Source organism: Dreissena polymorpha, chromosome 5 (genome assembly GCF_020536995.1).
Source record: "Dreissena polymorpha isolate Duluth1 chromosome 5, UMN_Dpol_1.0, whole genome shotgun sequence".
NCBI lineage: Eukaryota > Metazoa > Mollusca > Bivalvia > Myida > Dreissenidae > Dreissena > Dreissena polymorpha.
The window spans coordinates 55,208,733-55,227,762 of NC_068359.1; the positions used below are offsets into that span (position 1 = coordinate 55,208,733).

The following is a 19,030-nucleotide window of genomic DNA, read 5'->3' on the forward strand; positions in this document are numbered from 1 at the left end:
GTTCATAGACCGGACGGACTTGAATGCCACGATGTGCATAAAATATTGTTTATGTATTGTCCTAGTGGTAAAGAAAAGGTCATAGACCGGACGGACTCGTTTGCCACGAAGGAAATAACAAAGACAATGATTGATTGAAAAAGGGCATTTATTTTATAATGCCATAAAAAATAAAGAACATAAAACATATTTTACTGAATGGCATAATGGGCGGTAAAACCCGCCACAAGGGGAACCTGAAAGGTAACCCCGCCGCCCATGGAGTACGGGAGAGGACCTCATATAGAAAGGGGGAAGCTACTCCTAAAGGTATATGTAGTGGCTTTACACCGTCAAAAACAAATTGTAGACTGCATGGTTAAGTGAACAGTCGTGTGGCCTGAACACTTACTGAAAATAAATCGAAAATTGCATGTAAGCTGCATAAAATAATAGTAAAAAAGCACTATGAAGATTAATGGATTGCCTACGGCGAAACTACTTTAAGGTGAAGTCTAAAATATGTGTAAAATAGTAGAATGTGGTAAATGTGTGACCAAAATAAATTGCAAGGCAGAACTAAAACGTTCAAAAAATGGCACAAGAAGGCGAGGCTCACATTGGGAGACAAGTATCATAAATGAAATAATCTTCGAATTGTATACCAAGTAAGTGATGGTCAGAAGGGTGAATTGGGATTAACCTCAAAGCCGAATGAATGTCTGTTCTGCTGAAAAGAGCGCCCGGGCCAATACTCAAAAGGACGGCTACAGCGTCGTCGAAAGAGCAATAGGAAACTGAAGCTAGTTCGGGCTCAATATAATCATAAATGGATTGACCTGGAGGATATCTGAGGTGGTGAATTAACCGGAACTGACCAGGAGATTTTTTTTTAGGAACCGCGCCAATGAGACTTACTCGAAAATTGCCAAAGGGATGGGATGAGAAAGGACCCTTATCCCGACCAGCTTTAAGTTCCTCGTTATGTTTGTGACGGACTATATCAGGGTGTTGTTTGCATGATGTAAGGTTAGAGGCTGAAGTTGAAACCCAAGGACCTAAATAACCGAATTTGAAACCGGAAGTAAAACCTTCAATCAAATAGTTAGTCCATTGGTAACCTGACAGAATTGGGAGAGTTTATGAATGTAAATTGGGGTTACCACAGCTGTTTTATTTGGCTTGTTAATGCTGTGCAGCGGGTTTGGGTTTGGAGGGGGCTCTGGCAGCGTGTTCCTTTGAGAAGAATGAGCATTCGTAAGCTGGGTGTGATCCCCTGCAAAAGCCGAAAACAAGGGGGTGTGGGCAAGAAGGGACGTGGCAGAGGGAGCGTCTGTTATAATGAAACAGGTTTTGTCAAGGAATCTTTTGACGGGCGACGATGGTTTTGGGGTGGGTCTTTGAGAACGAAAAGAGGGGATGGAGGGGGCCAACGTGCTTGCCATTAGCCAAAACTCCGTATGGAGTCGGTCCAATGGAAGAGGAATAGTTTCCCGTAGGATTCTGAAATTGTTGTCGTAATACGAAAATGCTAAGCCCGGACGACGGGTTGCAAGGTCTCTAACGATCTCTGCATATTTTAGCAGAGCTTGAGTCTCTGCTGGGAACTATAACGTGTAAACCGCAGAGGAAAGCGGATGTCCAGAGCTCAATGTTGGTTATCTTTTTTGAGCTTGATTTAGGTGTTATGGATATTTGTGCGTTACTATCCATTTGTAGGGTATATTGGGTGGCCTGGCCAGACATTGCCGATGGTAGGAGAAAGGCCAAGTCCACATATTTGTTTTTCCAGATGTCTTTGAACACCGACTTTTTAACTTGGCTGATAATTGGGGTACTGATCGGTTCAGCATACAACATGCCCGTACCTTGAAAAAGGTCCGCCCCATGTGAACGAACAGCCTGATGAAAGGCCAGGTCGTGGTCCTCATCCGATGATCCCGAGGAGTCGCTGTCATAATCCACAAGAGGCATGGCCGAATTTAGGCCTGGACGTCTAAATGGAAGTGGAAGGGGAAGTTGCTGATGGACAAATGACGTGTCCTGCAGAACTTCTGAGCAGTGTTGATTTTGGATTTGACCAGCAGAGGAGGGAACCATGGATGGGGTAGCACTAACCCGCCGTATGCTCGGTGCATCGGGAATGGCGAGCTCCTCAACTGTGGCCAGGGCCGGCTCCTCATTAAGCGCAGACGATTTTGACCTTTTAGAAGGCTTGGGGGGTGGCTGTAGACCCATCGCAGCAGGGACAGGCGGTCGATGTAGCCGTCCTGCTACTGACCCCCACGCTTCATCTGGAAAACATAATGAACCTGTCAGTCTGAACTATATAAGCTATAGTATTAACCAAAATAACCATGGACTGACTTAAAACCTAGCTCAGGTAAAATAGTTCCTTCGTAGGGAACTTGACATTAGTATCAGCCAAGGCAAGATAGTATCTGCGTAGAGAAATATAACAATAATTAAAGCCTGAATTGCGTAGAATATCAGGCAATTCCTGCGTAGAGGAATATAACATCAATATCAGCCTGAATTGCGTAGAATATCAGGCAATTCCTGCGTTAAGGAATTTAACATCAATATCAGCCTGAATTGCGTAGAATATCCGGCAAAGATATTGAAAATAAATAAGATTTGCTGAACCAATGACTAATATCAGGCAGCATAGTTTTGGGTAGAGATCTGTAAAATCAGTTTCAGACCAGGAAAAAGGATCCCGCAAAGAGGACCATTAAACATCAATATCAGACAATTGCTGAGTAACGTCAGACAAAATATTGAAACATAAGCCTGGCCTGAGCTGATAATTTATAATGGGCATAATAGGTCCTGCGTAGAAAACTATAATATAATCCCGGTCTGACCAGATAACTAAGTTAAATATAACTATTATAACATAAATATCCAATTTAACAGTTAACTGAGCCATAAATGGGTAACAATGAAAGCTTGTGCTGGTAGCTAACATCAGTAAGGATATAGAGCAAATATCTGAGTAGTCAGAACTACATGCAATAAATAAACTGTTAAAATGTTACACAGTTATAAATATAGTCCTACATGGCCTTTTAAGCTGATAGTTTAATCAGGTAGACTAGATAGAAACCTGTATTGACATGAGACACAATGTATAAAAAATAAAAGAATACTTATCTATACTGAATCAGATTGACTGATTCAAGGCGGCAACCACTGCAGCTCGGATGTTGTTGAAGAAACGAAGCAGGCCACGAGATGAAAGGTGGCATCCATCCTCCGCAAAGTTCGAAAGTATACAGTCAGGTGACCAGAACCCCTTCAAACGCCACAAGTAAGTTCGACCATTGGGTGAAGAATTAAGCCATTAAATGAGTAGCATGTTCATTTTATCAAATCTGGTGTTGAACCATTGAGGATCTATTGGGTAACGTGTTTGACAGGTAGGTAAATGTCGATGAAGTGTTTGCATGACTATAACTTAAGATATTCCATCAACATAAAGTATCGTGTCCACTAGATTGCGAATTGCCGAAGCCACGGAAAGTGGTAATTGATGTGGTTGATAAAGACCATTAGTCCCTATTACCAGAATCACTATGTCCGGATTAAAATCTAAGATTTCTTGTAACTTGTTGTGAAGACGATCAACCGTGGCACCGGGAAAACCCGAGTATTGGATAACCGGACAACCCGCGAGACCCAAATTGTAACGGAGTGACGAATCATAACGAATGAAGTCCTTCAAACTGCTCAAGAAAGATTGTCCGAATACCAGAATCCTCTTTTGTATGGTTGCCGCCATCTTGGATCTCGTCACGGGAGACTTCTTTCCGAGACTTCGTTGTACTACATATCAGCAAACAAAGGTTGTCACATTTATGCCGAAATAACACAAAAGTAATGGTCGCCGCCAAATGAAATGTAATCCTTCGTAAAAACGAAGTGATAATGCGTCGTATGGTATAAGGAGAAACTATGAAATTACCGTTAAGACGCGAAAATATTGAAAATAATCTATATTTATTGTAGTTGCAGCTGCAAGTAGAAAATCCGAGCGTATAATGGCCAATATAAATATTGATTGGCCAAAGGGCTCACGTGGTCTTATAACTTAGGCCGATTGGTTAATAGCATAGCGTGGCTTGGATAGATTATTATTGGTTAGATAGGTCACGTGATTAATCTCGATAATTAAACTAGAAGGCGAACAATCACATAAAAAATGTATGTGTGCATAAAATATTATATATTTGTTTCTCCGAGTTAGCCAATCGTAAAGGTACCTGGTAGTCAATCGCCGAGCTGTATGGTTAGCAACATCTTCTGGCACCAAATATAATGTATTTCATAGTATGCATTAAATCGAAATATAGAATCGGATGTTGTGTTGCTAACAATAATTGTATCGGGCTTCGAAATTCAGTTTCATAGTGTTGTCATCGGCAATTTTAACATGTGTCAGTATGATTATGTTTTAGAACATGTTAATCATTAACGTTGCATAATTTCTTGATTAAGTCTGTAAATATTTCGTTATCAGACACTTGACAGATACCCGTCACATATTTAATAGTTTCTTAAATAATATATCTTTTCGATGACATCTTTCATAGCATCAGGTCTTTATGTCTACTTTCTGTAATGGACAGCATTTAAGACATATGTATTACAATAAACACTCATCCGTACTGTCTTTCCGCGTCATTTATATGAACATTAGATTAAACAATCAATAATGTGTGATAAACGATAACATTAAATCCTTTCTGTATCTGCATGGCACCGTATATTGCACTTATACTGTATCAAACGGACACCTTCCTGTGGTCATTCTTGTTTTCGTTTGAGAAAATACACATAATAAACCTTTATATCTGGTTCGTCTTTTTAATATGAATGCGATTTAAAACTAGACACAAACGCACCAGAAGAAAAATATGTATAACGATTGAGACCCTCCAATGGACGCAAATTCGTTAACAAGATCCAAACACTGACCTAGATCCTTTGGGTTAATGTCTGTAAAACACAGATGTTTGAAAATTCTGCTTTCGTTAAAAAAGGGCATTGTCAGGAAGATGAGCAACAAAACAAACAGATGTACACGTACATGCTCTAATAAAAAATGATTGTTATATTGGAATGGATAGATCGACCTAAATGTTTACTTCTGAGGGGGAGAGCAAAAAGTAAATTAGTTTGCAACTAAGTTATCAAACCATTCACTTATCCAAACTGCGACTTTGTACCTGTACGTTTAACTGTTTTACAAGTATTTATAATTAAAAATGGAATATTTGAATATGTATTTTGGATTTGAATATTCGGAAGATTTTCGAATATTCGGTCCCATTCCTAATAATAAGGCATGTGTTGACTAAAACGATGTACACTCCCGTAGTATTATTTTTATCTACTTACACTAATGTGTGGTTTGACAATGATAACCCACATTTCATGTGGTGGAAACGCGACTTACACTTGATAAAAACCCACAATAGTTAAACTTTTGTTTTCAATTTAATTATTTAGAAACGTTAATTGCAAACTTTATTTCAAAGTCAGCATTTACGCCGACAAACTTTTTTCAAAGATATGTCTTGTTATATTATTGTTATGCCCCCCCCCCCTTCGAAGAAGAGGGGGTATATTGCTTTGCACATGTCGGTCTGTCGGTCGGTCTGTCCGTCCACCAGGTGGTTTCCGGATGATTACTCAAGAACGCTTGGGTTTAGGATCATGAAACTTCATAGGTACATTGATCATGATTTGCAGATGACCCATTTTGATTTTCAGTTCACTAGGTCAAAGGTCAAGGTCATGGTACCCGAAATAGTAAAATGGTTTCCGGATGATAACTGAAGAACGGTTATTCGTAGGATCATGAAACTTGATAGGTAGATTGATCATAATTCGCAGATGACCCCTATCGATTTTCAGGTCACTCCATCGAAGGTCAAGGTCACGGTGATCCGAAAGAGTAAAATGGTTTCCGGATGATAACTCAAGAACGCTTTTGGCTAGGATCATGAAACTTCAAAGGTATATTGATCATGACTGGCAGATGACCCCTATGGATTTTCAGGTCACTAGGACAGTGACAAAAAACATATTCACACTACATGGCTGTCACTACAGCGGAGAGCCCATATGGGGGGCATGCATGTTTTACAAACAACCCTCGTTTTATTCGGTTTTAGCGATTAAAAAGCATTTGTGTGGTTGTCTATAGTATACATGTAGTTATTGGTGAACTCGTGTTCAACGTTTTACAAATTGAGAACTGTGCATATAAACAAGCTTAACCTTCTACTATTTTGTTGTTAGCATCTGTAAAGACAAACGATTGCCGCTATCTGTTGAGAACAAAACAACGTTTCCGAGAAATATCAAATTTACCCCGCTGTAGAAGGATGCACTATGAGTGCTTAATATAAAAGAATTTAATACATAAAATATCATGTTAGTAAGAATGACTGAATCCTTTAACAGTAGACTTTTAATCCAAGGGTCTAAAGTTCAACCCATGGGATGTTTACTTTTTCTTTCTTTATCTTTTTTGTTATTAGTTTCATACCAAAATTCTTTAGTTCCGATGTTTAAATTTATACATTTTAAGCATTTAATAACATACTTAAAAACATGTCAAAATCTGTGAAAAGGTCCCTTTAAGCACTGATAAAAGAGTTGTAGTGTTGAAAGGAGCATATTGATGGATTATGCAGTATTGTATTAACAAAAAATACAATAACCTTTCAATTAGTAGAAATTGCTGAACATGAATGTCCCCCAAATGCATAGTGATTGTATATTATTTTGCACATTAATAGGCCCTTTCATGTTTTGGTAAATTGACAAAAATTAAAAAAAAAATGTTTCAGATTCGCAAATTTTCATTGTAGTTATATTTGTGTGGAAACTAATACGTAACATTTACCATGCTCTAAAATATCCATTATATACATCTTTGACCATTTAAAAACCTGAAAATTATAAAGTGTTGCAATGCGAAACGATTGAATAATTTGGAGAGTTCTGATGTTTTTCGTTATATTTTGTGATACTACGAGGGTTGCTTATGTAAAGTATAAAACACATCAATCATTCTATGAACACGGATGGCCCAGTGGTCTAAGCAATAGACTTTTACTGCAGGGGTCAGTGGTTCGAGCCCAGTTGAGGGTTACTTTTTTTCTTTCTTTAATTTTATTCATGTTTACTTGACTTTTTAGATCCAATGTTTACATCAATATAAAGCATTTAATGACAAACGTTAATACAAGCCAAAATCTGTAAAAAGGTTTCTTTAAGTCTATTACTAATGCAACCCCTGGGGCGTGGCCATTTTGGACCCAAGAGGACACTAGACTATCTTACGCACTTAATATATTCTGACCCTCTGGTTTCAGAAATGTTTCAGGTTTTCTTATGTGTAATTCATTTCTAGTCTGGTGACTGACATATGCAATGAAAAGAAAGATTTGAATTACTTTGAAAGAGTCACTCGAGGATCATTTCTGTGAAGTTTTGTTGATATCTGTCCTGCAGTTCAGAAATCATTAGAAGAAAAAGTTAACTCACAGACCTCCAGCACTCACGGACAGATAACATGGCATCTTAAAAGCTCCAAATGCTTCTTACAATGTAGGTCAAAACTTCAAAAAGGATGAAAGTAACCGATCAACAAATTATCCATTGCTCAGTCCACTTGTTCTTCCGACATACATATCAATCTGTAACTAAATCTTCGTTACACAAATTTGCTGCGATGAAACACAGTATCTGATTGGCAGGTCAGTCAATTTGAATATCGGCGGATGCATGATCAGTAGTAGAAAGGCCATAGAATTGTTTGGGTTTTGCAGTTTTGGGACATGCGTCACAACACTGGTAATGTTTATTGACGTGCGTATGCAAATATGACAGCACTACAAAAACGAATTTTATTGTGTAACTTTATTTACAAGTTTATATAATAAAGGGTATTTTCTATTGTATATTACATGTATATTATATGAAAACTACAAAGTTTTGCTTATTTCTGCAATGGGTAAATCACAGAACAAAAATCACATTTTTATAAACAATCACACTACACCAAAACGTTTAACAATGTCAATAAAGAAATATAAACAAAATTCTTAACGAGAACTATGCATCAAACATGTTTATATACAAAAATGATATAATGTATTTGTACAGCTGTATTGTAATAATACTACTATAAGAAATCTACTCTAAATTCATTACACAACAATATTTTGACAATAAAGTTTATATGATACTCTACCACAAACGCAGATAAATGCGCAGATGTGAATAACGTGAGTAAATTGATGCAAAATACTTTTAAACTCTTAAAGTGTATAAACATAATATCAGCGAATAAACTATGGAATGTGTTTGATAATCATATACATTATTATACATGTACATACATTATAAAGCAAATAGTGAATTATTCAGCAAAACAATTATTCTGTTGCCTGTATGTTGCATACACAATGACGATGGTAAAGTAAAAATAAACCAACACATATATTACATGTATACTTTAAACAAACTGTTGTAACTTTTAACATACATGATGAATTGTCAACACTTTAATACCGATCAGCATCTGATATTACTGATTGTAAAAATCTAATATCGCACATTACATTATATTTCATTTATATTTAATTTATGTTTGACCAAATGAATATGACATGTATCGCAAAATTTCAAATTATATTGTCACATCCATTATATATTATTATTAAATATGCATTTCTGAAATTGTGTTCTATTGTCAATCATTTTCTGACTTGTTCATTTGTACTTGGTGTGGTATACTAATATGTAAATTTTGGCATCTTTTGATGTGTTTATTCCAGTCGCAAATTATATATTCTCCCTTCACATTCCAGCTTTTAGCAATTGTGCTCCATTTTCTCTCCACTGTACCGGTGTTCCACATTAAACATAAACAGTACAGTTTTGACACAAGTTTTTCTTCCATTTTTCCATCCATATTCCCCAGTTCCAAATTCCCCTGTCTACTGCCCAGGATACACCTGTCCCCTCCACCGTCCGTACTGGGTCCTGGGTGCAGGGAGGCTCCCTCCTTGGTGTACCACGCGGGTGGCAGGTCGGTTACCATAACTACTCTGGCTTTGCTGTGTACCAATCGAGTATGGGTTCTCATTTAGCACCTGAACAGTGGCACAAAAAATTGTTTAGCAAATAGCCATGGCGAAATATTGAAACAATACTAGCAAACCAGATGGGTGAAATATTGAAATTATATTAGCAAATCAAATGGGTGAAATGTTGAAATCAATATAAAAAAGTGAAACTCCAGCTGCTGGAGCAGTATTGAATTTTCATTAAAAACAATTAGTTGGTCCTTTATTTAAGGCAAGTGACCGATTGTCCAAACAGTACAAAACAGCACAATACAGCACAATACAAACCAACATAAACACAAAATATGAATAAAGCTGGAGTCACCGCCATGGAACGGTCAATGCAAAGCATTGGGGGTTTTAACCTGGTTATAGAGCGCTCAACCTCACACTTGGCCCAGCAATATTCATAATACATTTAAGTGTAAATAAAATTTAACGTCATAGCATTGTAACTCAAATTAAACAATAATAAAAGGGAATTAAAACGCATTCAATTTAATAACTATTTAATTACTCAATTGCATTGAAGATACAAGAGTAACAGAATTACAACTTTTTGACGAACGATCAAATAAAACTATTAACAATTGTCAACTACATTCCTTCTTTATTGAAAAGATTTGAGAATATAGAATCATATAGTTAATATCTCAGATAATCATCGCGCAAATACAGGAAGAAGCAGCAATAATGGGTGTAAAAATTCCATATTACATAGCTTGGTTGTTTATGTGACTGCTAAACAAATTAAAAATAATTTAATCAAACAAGAAACGCCCATCAGAGAGAAAATATTAATAAAATGGAACGTTATAAACCCAATGACCTATGCATGTAGACTACAACTGGGAAAGTCTGTCGTATGACGTCACAAAAATCCATAATGACGTGAACAAATTCCAAGGGCAGTACTAAATAAAAATATTAATGGGGCTGTGCTACTAATAAAACAAGTTTAGGTGATAAAATATCAAGAAGCAAATGAATAAAAATGGTAATTCCATTAAAGCGACATTATTGGAATCAAACAGTATATAGGTGTTTTGACAACTGAAGACAGAAATGATTTGATGTACGATTTGAGTCCAAATGTAGTTTACATGCAGATTTGTTCATACGACACAATGACACAATTTTATACAACAGTGAAAAATGCCTAAAATGTAGTATTCATGCAGATTTGTTCATACGACACAATTTTAATCAACAGTGAAAAATGCCTATAATATCACTAATGATTCCAAATATTAAGGGAAGAAAGATATAGTGAATCGAAAACCATCAAACACGTGTTTTTAAGTATATAAGCATCGTATCATTTTGATAAAAACAAGTTAATTAAATTGAAAAGTTTAATATGAACATTTGGTTTAACATATTTTAATTTGCGGACACGCTTCAAAACATCCCCGTAAAATGATGGATGGGAGATTCCATTATATAAATGCCATTTTAAAGAAACATTATATTTTGAAATTAAATCACCATACTTAGAGTAAAATCTAGCAAATTTATTTCTTAGGTTATGATACAAAAAGCCTTGTTTTAGCAATTTTTTAGTTAATATTAGATTACGATCATTAAAATCTTTTATACACGAACATGCTCTGGCATAACGTACCAACTGCGAAATGTAAATACCATTCAAAACTTGTTTTCAAAACAGAAATAAACTCAAACGTTTTCACCAGTAAATATAGGGAATTTTTTTTGCTAAAATACTGAAATCACTACCAGCAGGAATTTCAATGTTTAGGACGTTATTTCAGGTTCAAGTCTAATCAGCCATTTTTTAAAGTTCAAATATAGATAAAACAAGAGATGTGTTTGTCAGAAACACAATGCCCCCTACTGTGCCGCTTTGATACATGTTTTTTTTACCTTTGACCTTAAAGGATGACCTTTCACCACTCAAAATGTGCAGTTCCATGAGATACGCATGCATGCCAAATATCAAGTTGCTACGTAAAGGGACATAGAAGTTATGAGCAGTTTTCGAAACCTAAACGCGAAACCTAAACGCAAAGTGTGACATACGGACGAACGGTCCGATCATTATGCCCTCCTTCGGGGGCAAAAAAATCAAGAGACATATACAAAATCAGGTACAAAATACAATTGTTTACCTGTTCTAACTCCTCTGTGGTATCAAGGATGTGCACATTGAATGGTGACCCAGGCACGTCCACATTGGACCAGCGCACCTGGATGATGTACAGCCCACACTCCGTTGAGTCAAAACGGCACACAATCGTATGGTCACGCTGACTGTCACGGTACATCTCCACCTGGAACACCCCTGGAAATCATACGAATATTTGAGCTGTGTTCTAGGAAAATTGGGCTTAATGCATTTGGTTCAGTTTTGTACAAAGTAAGCCTGTGCAGTCCACACAAGCTAATAAGGGACGACAATTTATGACTGAAATAGAGTATTGTTGATAAGAGCATTTCTCTTAACCAAAAAATCCATAAAAGCGGAAAGTGTCATCCCTGATTAGCCTGTGTGAACTGCACTTATCTGGGACATCCCATTACATACATGAATTAACCCTTTGCATGCTGGGAAATTTATCGTCTGCTTAATTGCTGACTTTTTACAATTAGCATTTCTTCGAAAAAAAAAATAAAAATATACTATCAGAATAGCCCACAGTTTGGATCCAGATAAAACGCCACGTTGTGTTGCCTCTCATCTGGATTATTTGTTTGCAAAGGCCTTCACAATTCGGTTCCCGCACTGAATGAATTAACCACAGTTTATTTGGTGATGAGGAAGTAAGCATTCAAAACGTCTGTAAAGTTTCACAAAGCACTCAAGGGTTCAACAATATGTGTTTTTTATAAATACCAACAACAAATCTTTATACCTTTTTAATTGGAAGTTTTCCCTTGTGATGAAAGATCATGTCTTATTTTTTATACCATTTTACTGTATTCAAAATAGTTAAAAAATGTTCAACAAAAATATGATTGAAATAAACTTTTAAAATGGTATTTTTTCTAGTTTGTAAACAAGAATATCAAGGTCAGGTAAAATCTGGTGAGATCGAGTAACTTTCAAATGTAACCTGACCTCATGTCCTATAAGATTTGTTTCATTCTTTCATTGGTTGAGATAAAGGTAGTTAATGCTACGTTTGACTCCAAATTAAAGCAATTCGTGAATATTCCACTTTAAAAAATATTCTTCATTCGTAGACCTAAGTATTAGATTGGGTTGGTGAATACAGATTGAGGACCTTAAAGTGGCCTTTTCACATTTTGGTAAATTGACAAAATTAAAAACAGTTGTTAAAGATTCGCAAATTTTAATTTTAGTTATGCTATTTGTGAGGAAACACTAATATTGGACATTAATCAAGCTCTAAAATAGCCATTAAATGCATCTTTTGATGATTTAAAAACCTGCAAATTATAAAGCGTTGCAACACAATACGATGGAATAATTTGGAGAGTTCTGTTGTTGTCGTTATATGTTGTGAATCTTTGAGGATTGCTTATATAAAGTATAAAATACATCGGCCATTGTATAAGCACAGATAGCCAAATGGTCTAAGTAATACACTTAAATTTCTCCCTGATTCCAGGGATCAGTGGTTCGAGCCCTTTTGAAAGTTACTTTTCTTTGTTTTTTAATTTTGTTCTGGATTTTTTAATGGAGCTTTAAAGATCCAATGTTTACTTTTATCAATATAAAGCATTTAATGACAAATTAAAAAAACATGCCAAAATCTGTGAAAAGACCCTTTAAGTCAATGATCCCTCATTTTTGGAATTAGCAAATTATTCACCTTTGGGTCCCCTAATTCTTACAGTGAGCTGCCCGGCCCATGCCCCTTTGGTTTCCACGATGAACTTGCTGACGTAGGTTGCGAGGATACCATTCTCCACGCCAGGGCCATGCACACGCACCTTGCTGGCCTCTGGACGAGAGTTCACCTTGAATGTGAATGGGCTACCTGGAAAGTAGAACAACATTATGAACTAAAAGTATTAACAGCAATTTGAGTGGACCTGATCTTTTTACAAATCTATGCAATGGTGCTGCAATGTGTCAGTGAATGTCAGCCATATTTAATTCAATGTTAATTTAATACATCGGGCTCAATTCAACTTTGAACTTGGTAAAACAAAAAGTACTTGAAGTCTCATTGGCTGATGCTTTATTATTTTACTATGCACTTTTTTTAGGGGGGGGGGGCAAATCAGAACTGTGAGCTTTTCACCACAGCTCCAAAACATAAAAATAAACCAGATAATTACTTTCAAATGTCCAATCTGGTATCAAGTCAAGTTTTTACCTAGCATTTTTTACTGAAAATTTAGAAACAATATAAGTTCAATATGTGAATGAACAAAACTGTGTATAAATACAGTAAAATTATACAAGAACATATTTTGTAATCAATTTATAAAAATTCAAGTTCAAAACAGATTTGTTTTAAGTACATTATATATAAAAAATATCGCAAAGAACTGGACAAGTATGCCAACCTTACAGGCAATACAAAACTGCTGTGTGGAGTTTATATGAGAATACACATATATTTCGTAAATTCCCAAATCTTTGCTCACAATCAACAGTGATGGAAACAGGCAAGGCTACTGCTTGTTAATGGCCCCATATATCTGTTTTGGACACCTAGATTTACTGACAAAGCTTATCTCCCCTGTACAGAAAGCGTTGAACAAATAAAGATGGGCCAAAATGTCAATAGTTAATTTCCAAGCCTGAACCCAGCCCACTCGCCAACCTAGTACCGGTGAGGTCGCGGTAGCATAAAAGGCATGGCAGGGCCAAAACACCAACTTTGGGGAAAGGGCCACGGCCTTTTTTTTCTGGAAAAAAAACCCACAATTTTCTTGCTTTGGGGAATGTAAAATACGGAGGTAGATTGGAATGTTAGAGAAAAATGCATTACTTTAAAGAAATTTCTGTAGGGGAATGGGCCTTTTTTGTTTAGAGGAAGAAAAAGAGGCCCATTGCGAATTAGTTTTTTTTTTTTGGCCCTGAATGGTGTCCACCTACTTCCAAGAAAGTCATGGGCTCCGTCTTCACTGTGAGAATATTCTTTAGATCTCCCTCAAATAAACCCAGATGCCCAGGAAACAGACACAATAGTGCTTCAATAAGACTTAGGTTTTGATGCCATTGAGCTTAAATCAATTGGTTTACACTTGCTGACCTACCCTCTACATGCTCGCCGCCATATTTGATCTGTAGAACGTGGCGGCCGGACTCCTGAGCCTTGATTCTCAGGTTGAATGTGCCGTCCTTGCTGTCTGCCAGCTCACAGAATGCCACCTGGTGGGGGCCCATGCAGTGCGCTGTCAGCTCACCTTGGAATAAAAAAGCATGAAGAGTGTGCAATAAATGAGGTCGCCATTCTTTAATTTTCCTTTGTTACTTAAGTTCTAGAGCCCACCAGACACAGTTTTGAACACGCCAGAGAATGTTTTGATCAATTTCATTAAGATTGGGCAATCAATATGGGCTGCAGTGTTCACAAGGTTTTTCACAAGTTTTTTTTCTATAATTTGAAGAATTTACCTAGTTTTTGACCCCACGTTACACAGTTTTCAACTCAGCCAGTTTCCAAGATATAGTTTGCATAATGTCCTTACCAAGTTCAATGAAGATTGATAGGGTAATATAAGTGTCCTTTAGAGTGTTTGTTTTTAAATTTAACCTAGTGACCCAGTTTTTTAGCGCACATTTCCACGTTGCAAACTCTGCCAATTAATAACTGGGACAAATGTTTTGACCGAGTTTCATGAAGATAGGGAAATAAATGTAGCCTCTTTAGAGTTCACAAGCTTTTTTAATTAATTTGACCCATTAACCTAGTTTATTTGCGCCAAGATAACCCATTTGCAAACTCAGTTAAGATGTTCAAGATGCATGACTAACAGATGAAAGGCAGTCATAAAAGCTCATCATGAGCCCATTGTGTTCAGATCAGCTCATAGAGTTTGTTGTGAACTCATTTTGGAGTGAACAGTATTTTCCTCCACTACTGTGTTTGTAAAATTACAACTGCTAAAAATAATGTGTTTACAAACAAACCTACATTATTGCAAGCAAGTCAAACAACACTTACAGTGTATACATGTTTGTTCTTACAAGGAAAGTCCATCAAACGAATGAGCTCTATTAAATCCTGGCTGCGTAAATGGCATCAAGGACATGTTTACAAGCCTTTGATGCATATCAAATACAATTTTTATATACTTGACAATACAAACATACTGAACTACTTAAATTTATCAGTTAAAATGTCAGTAAGAAACATGTTCTGCAAATTTTAGTATTTAAGCCGCGTTCTGAGACAACTGGGCATAATGCATGTGCGTAAAGTGTCATCCCATATTAGTCTGTGCACAGGCTTATCAGGGACGACACTTTCCGCCTTAACTTGATTTTCGGCAAGGAGGGACTTCTTTGAAACTAAAAATACCATAAAAGCGGAAAGTGCCGTGCGGGCTGCACAGGCTAATCTGGGATGGCACTTTGCGCTCATGCATTATGCCCAGTTTTTTCAGAACAATTCTCATATGCAACCAGCATACAACTACAACAGCCTGTGAGTAACTTGCAGTCTGTTCAGGTTTTATGCTGTTTGCTGCTCATCAGTATATAAGGGTTGGAACTGAAGCCTTTAAAACTTAAATCTTGTTAAAAAAAGGTATTTAATTTAATTTTATCTTCTAATAAACTTCAAACGCGTTTAAGTGCGTAACTAAGAGTTTAATGGTTAACCTTTTGTGGACTGAAGCCTAAAAAAGATCAATAAATACTCATACTTGGCCCAGCCTTTCGTGTATCGATCACCACGTCAATACGTTGACCGAGGATTCCTTCGCGAAGACCTTCCCCACTCACAACGACACGGTTCGGGTAGAAAGCTCCGATCACGTTTACTTTGTAGGGGGAACCACGGAGTTGGCGCCCATTCCACGTGATGTGGAGAAGATAGGCGCCTGGTACTGTTGCGACATAGTTACAGCGGAACTTGCCATTGCTCAGGGGGCTTACTCTGACATTCACTTCATTACGGACTCCGCTGAGAACGACGTCAGGTGATCCTGAAAATAAAATGGTTATAAGGCGTAACATATACATTAATTAATGCATATGTGCAGTTGTAATTTATTTATAAGATTTAGAAAACAAAACGTTTACTAGAAGGAAATTATGAGAAAGAAAATGCTTTTTGTAAATTCCCAAATAAGAGAAACCTTGTAAGATATTCAGTAGTTCGTCAGGAGAATCTTATGTCGGGAAAAGGTAAACAACACAGTTATCACAACACATTTGTTAAAGGTCAATATATTTTTGAAGATCAATCTTTTTTATGTTGTCAATTTCATAAAGGAATGTTCTTATTTTATCCGAAAAAATCTGGGTGATGCAGGGAGATTATGACATTATTTCCTCTGAAAATTTGCTATTGTTTTATGTCAAATGTAATTTTCTTTAATAAAGTCTATTATTTTCATTTTAAGTTCAGATGAAAATTCACTTAATTATTATTTAGTTCTTTCTGCTTGTTTCAATCTTAAAAAGGTTCCATTTTCATCACAATAATTTGCCCTACCTTTTTCCGCCTGTGAGCTGTCGATTACAAACTCCGTTTCCTCCCTCACTGTTGCCTCCTTCAGGCCACGCCCCAGTGAGGATGAGCTTGTTGGCGTCGGGCATCTGCTGAATGGCGTACCCGTGGAATGGGGGAATGGGGAGTTAACCAGCGGCAGGTCAGACCAGAACAGGTGAATGTAGTGGGAGCCTGCAAGCATGCATATCAATTGCAATGGAGTTATCTCCTTTACTCTTTACCACTTAGATACTTGTTTTTATGCATTTTTAGTCCCTTCGAAAGTTAATTTTTTATTTAAGACACTCTTTACTAGAATCGAGTTTTAAATGCTTCAATTCCAACCCTTAGATACTGATGAGCAGCAAACAGCATCAAACCTGAATAGACTGCGAGTAACTCGCAGGCTGTTCTGGTTTTATGCTGTTTGCACATAGCCATTTTCACTTTGCTTCTGAGTGGGAAAGGGTTAAACTCAAGCATCTATAACTCATTAATTGTCGGTCTCTATTCAAACGGTACATTTAATGTTTGTTTTGCCAGTTTCATAAACATTGTATTCGTTTTATTGTAAACAAGCAAATTCATTGAATTGATATCCCATTGTGTAGTAAAAACGTTTGTGACAGACGGACCAAAAGACCATGCCAAACTTATATATTCTCCGCCTGTGGCAGCGGAAAAAAAGATGTTTAGGTTTAAATTGCGTTGTTACAAACTATTTATTACAAGAATTTATTATTAGAAATTTGAGTGAAGCAGCTAGAGTAGTTGGCTCATTTTAGCTAGGATAAATGTAAACTATTCATAGCAATTGGAGGGTTTATTAAATGTCGAGTTATACTGTTAAATATATGTTTATTGGTTCAATGGAATTGAAATATCTAAACATTGTTGAAGTCTGTCGGCACCAAAACAAGGATGAAAAACATCTATATACAAAGGAAAGTGAAACAAAATATGCTCATTCATGAATTGGAAATTATAGTTTTTATAATTATATATGTTCTCAATAAAACTGGACATAGCATTTAACATGAAAGTGTTTTTTAATAAATTACATAATTGATTTACCTTCACTGCCTGTATGCCGAATTACTCGAAACATTCAATAACTCGAGATTTTTCCTCATACAACGATCACCTAGGGTAATCACAGTTTTACCTATTTAGCTCTATGGGATCAGTACGGTAGAGTAATTTCACTTGTTTGGTCATTGTTGGTTCAGGTACAACTTTAAAATACCCCGGATACTCTTTTGTAAACTACAAAGTACCATGAGTCCAGAAAATATACTTAAAAGTACACCAGAGTAGGGCCGAGTGCCTTTAAGTTTATATTTATGTACCCCAGGTATTTTTAGGTAAACCAAACAAGGATAAATAAAAAGAGAACAGTAATGTCCACTCACCCTCCTCCTCAGGTATGAACTCGACGACTGACTTGCCCATTGTGTGGTTGTCTACAGACGCGTGCAATGACCCAAAGGGACCCTTCACCTCCGCTCTCAGTGTTCCTGTGGTAACAGAGTGACACTTTTATATTAGATTTGCCATGATAATAACAATTAACGTGACAAAGAGAATTGACCTCAAAAAGGCAGTCACTATACAGCTTGTTCCTGAATAGACAGGTTGCAATAAGGGTCTTTTATTTAATTTGATTTTCTTAGTGACTACAAACAGGTCAAAATGTAAATCTGAAGGGTAAACAGTTAACCCATTTATGCGTAGTGGACTCTCCCATCCTTCGAAATTGGATCAATTTGTTTGCCATATAAGGGATGTCTAGTATAATTTATTTCTATATTTAGAATATTTCTTACAGAAATTCCTTTAAGCAAACAGCGCAGACCCTGATGAGACGCTGTATCATGCGGCATACATCGGCAAATAGAGCAACACGCATGTTCAGATCATGTAATTTATGAGATAAATCAGAAATGAACAAATCATTCTCTGACCATGTAGTTTACAGGATGCATCAGCAATGAAAAAACATATGTTCAGACAATTGTGGGTTAAGGCTACCTGGTTAAGTGAAATAATAAACATTTTCAGACCATTTAGTTTACAGGATACATTGGAAATTTAATAACGCACATATTCAGGCTTTATATAAAAAAGTTCCCCTATTGGTCCTACTATACCCAATATCTTTACAAGCCTTGTACTAAAGTAAAAATTACTTTGCAAAATTCAAAGTTTTTTCTTACAAATGATACAATATTTCATCATCCAGGCATTCCTTGCTTGAGAAGCAAGTTAAATGCAAAAACACATAAACACAACAAAGACTTG

General features: G+C 36.5%; 1 pseudogene; it reads right to left on the minus strand.

Annotated features, from left to right (window-relative positions):
- Positions 1-1,539: 1,539 nt before the first annotated feature.
- Positions 1,540-18,453, minus strand: LOC127831239 (filamin-B-like; annotated as a pseudogene).
- Between the last annotated feature and the right edge of the window lie 577 nt (positions 18,454-19,030).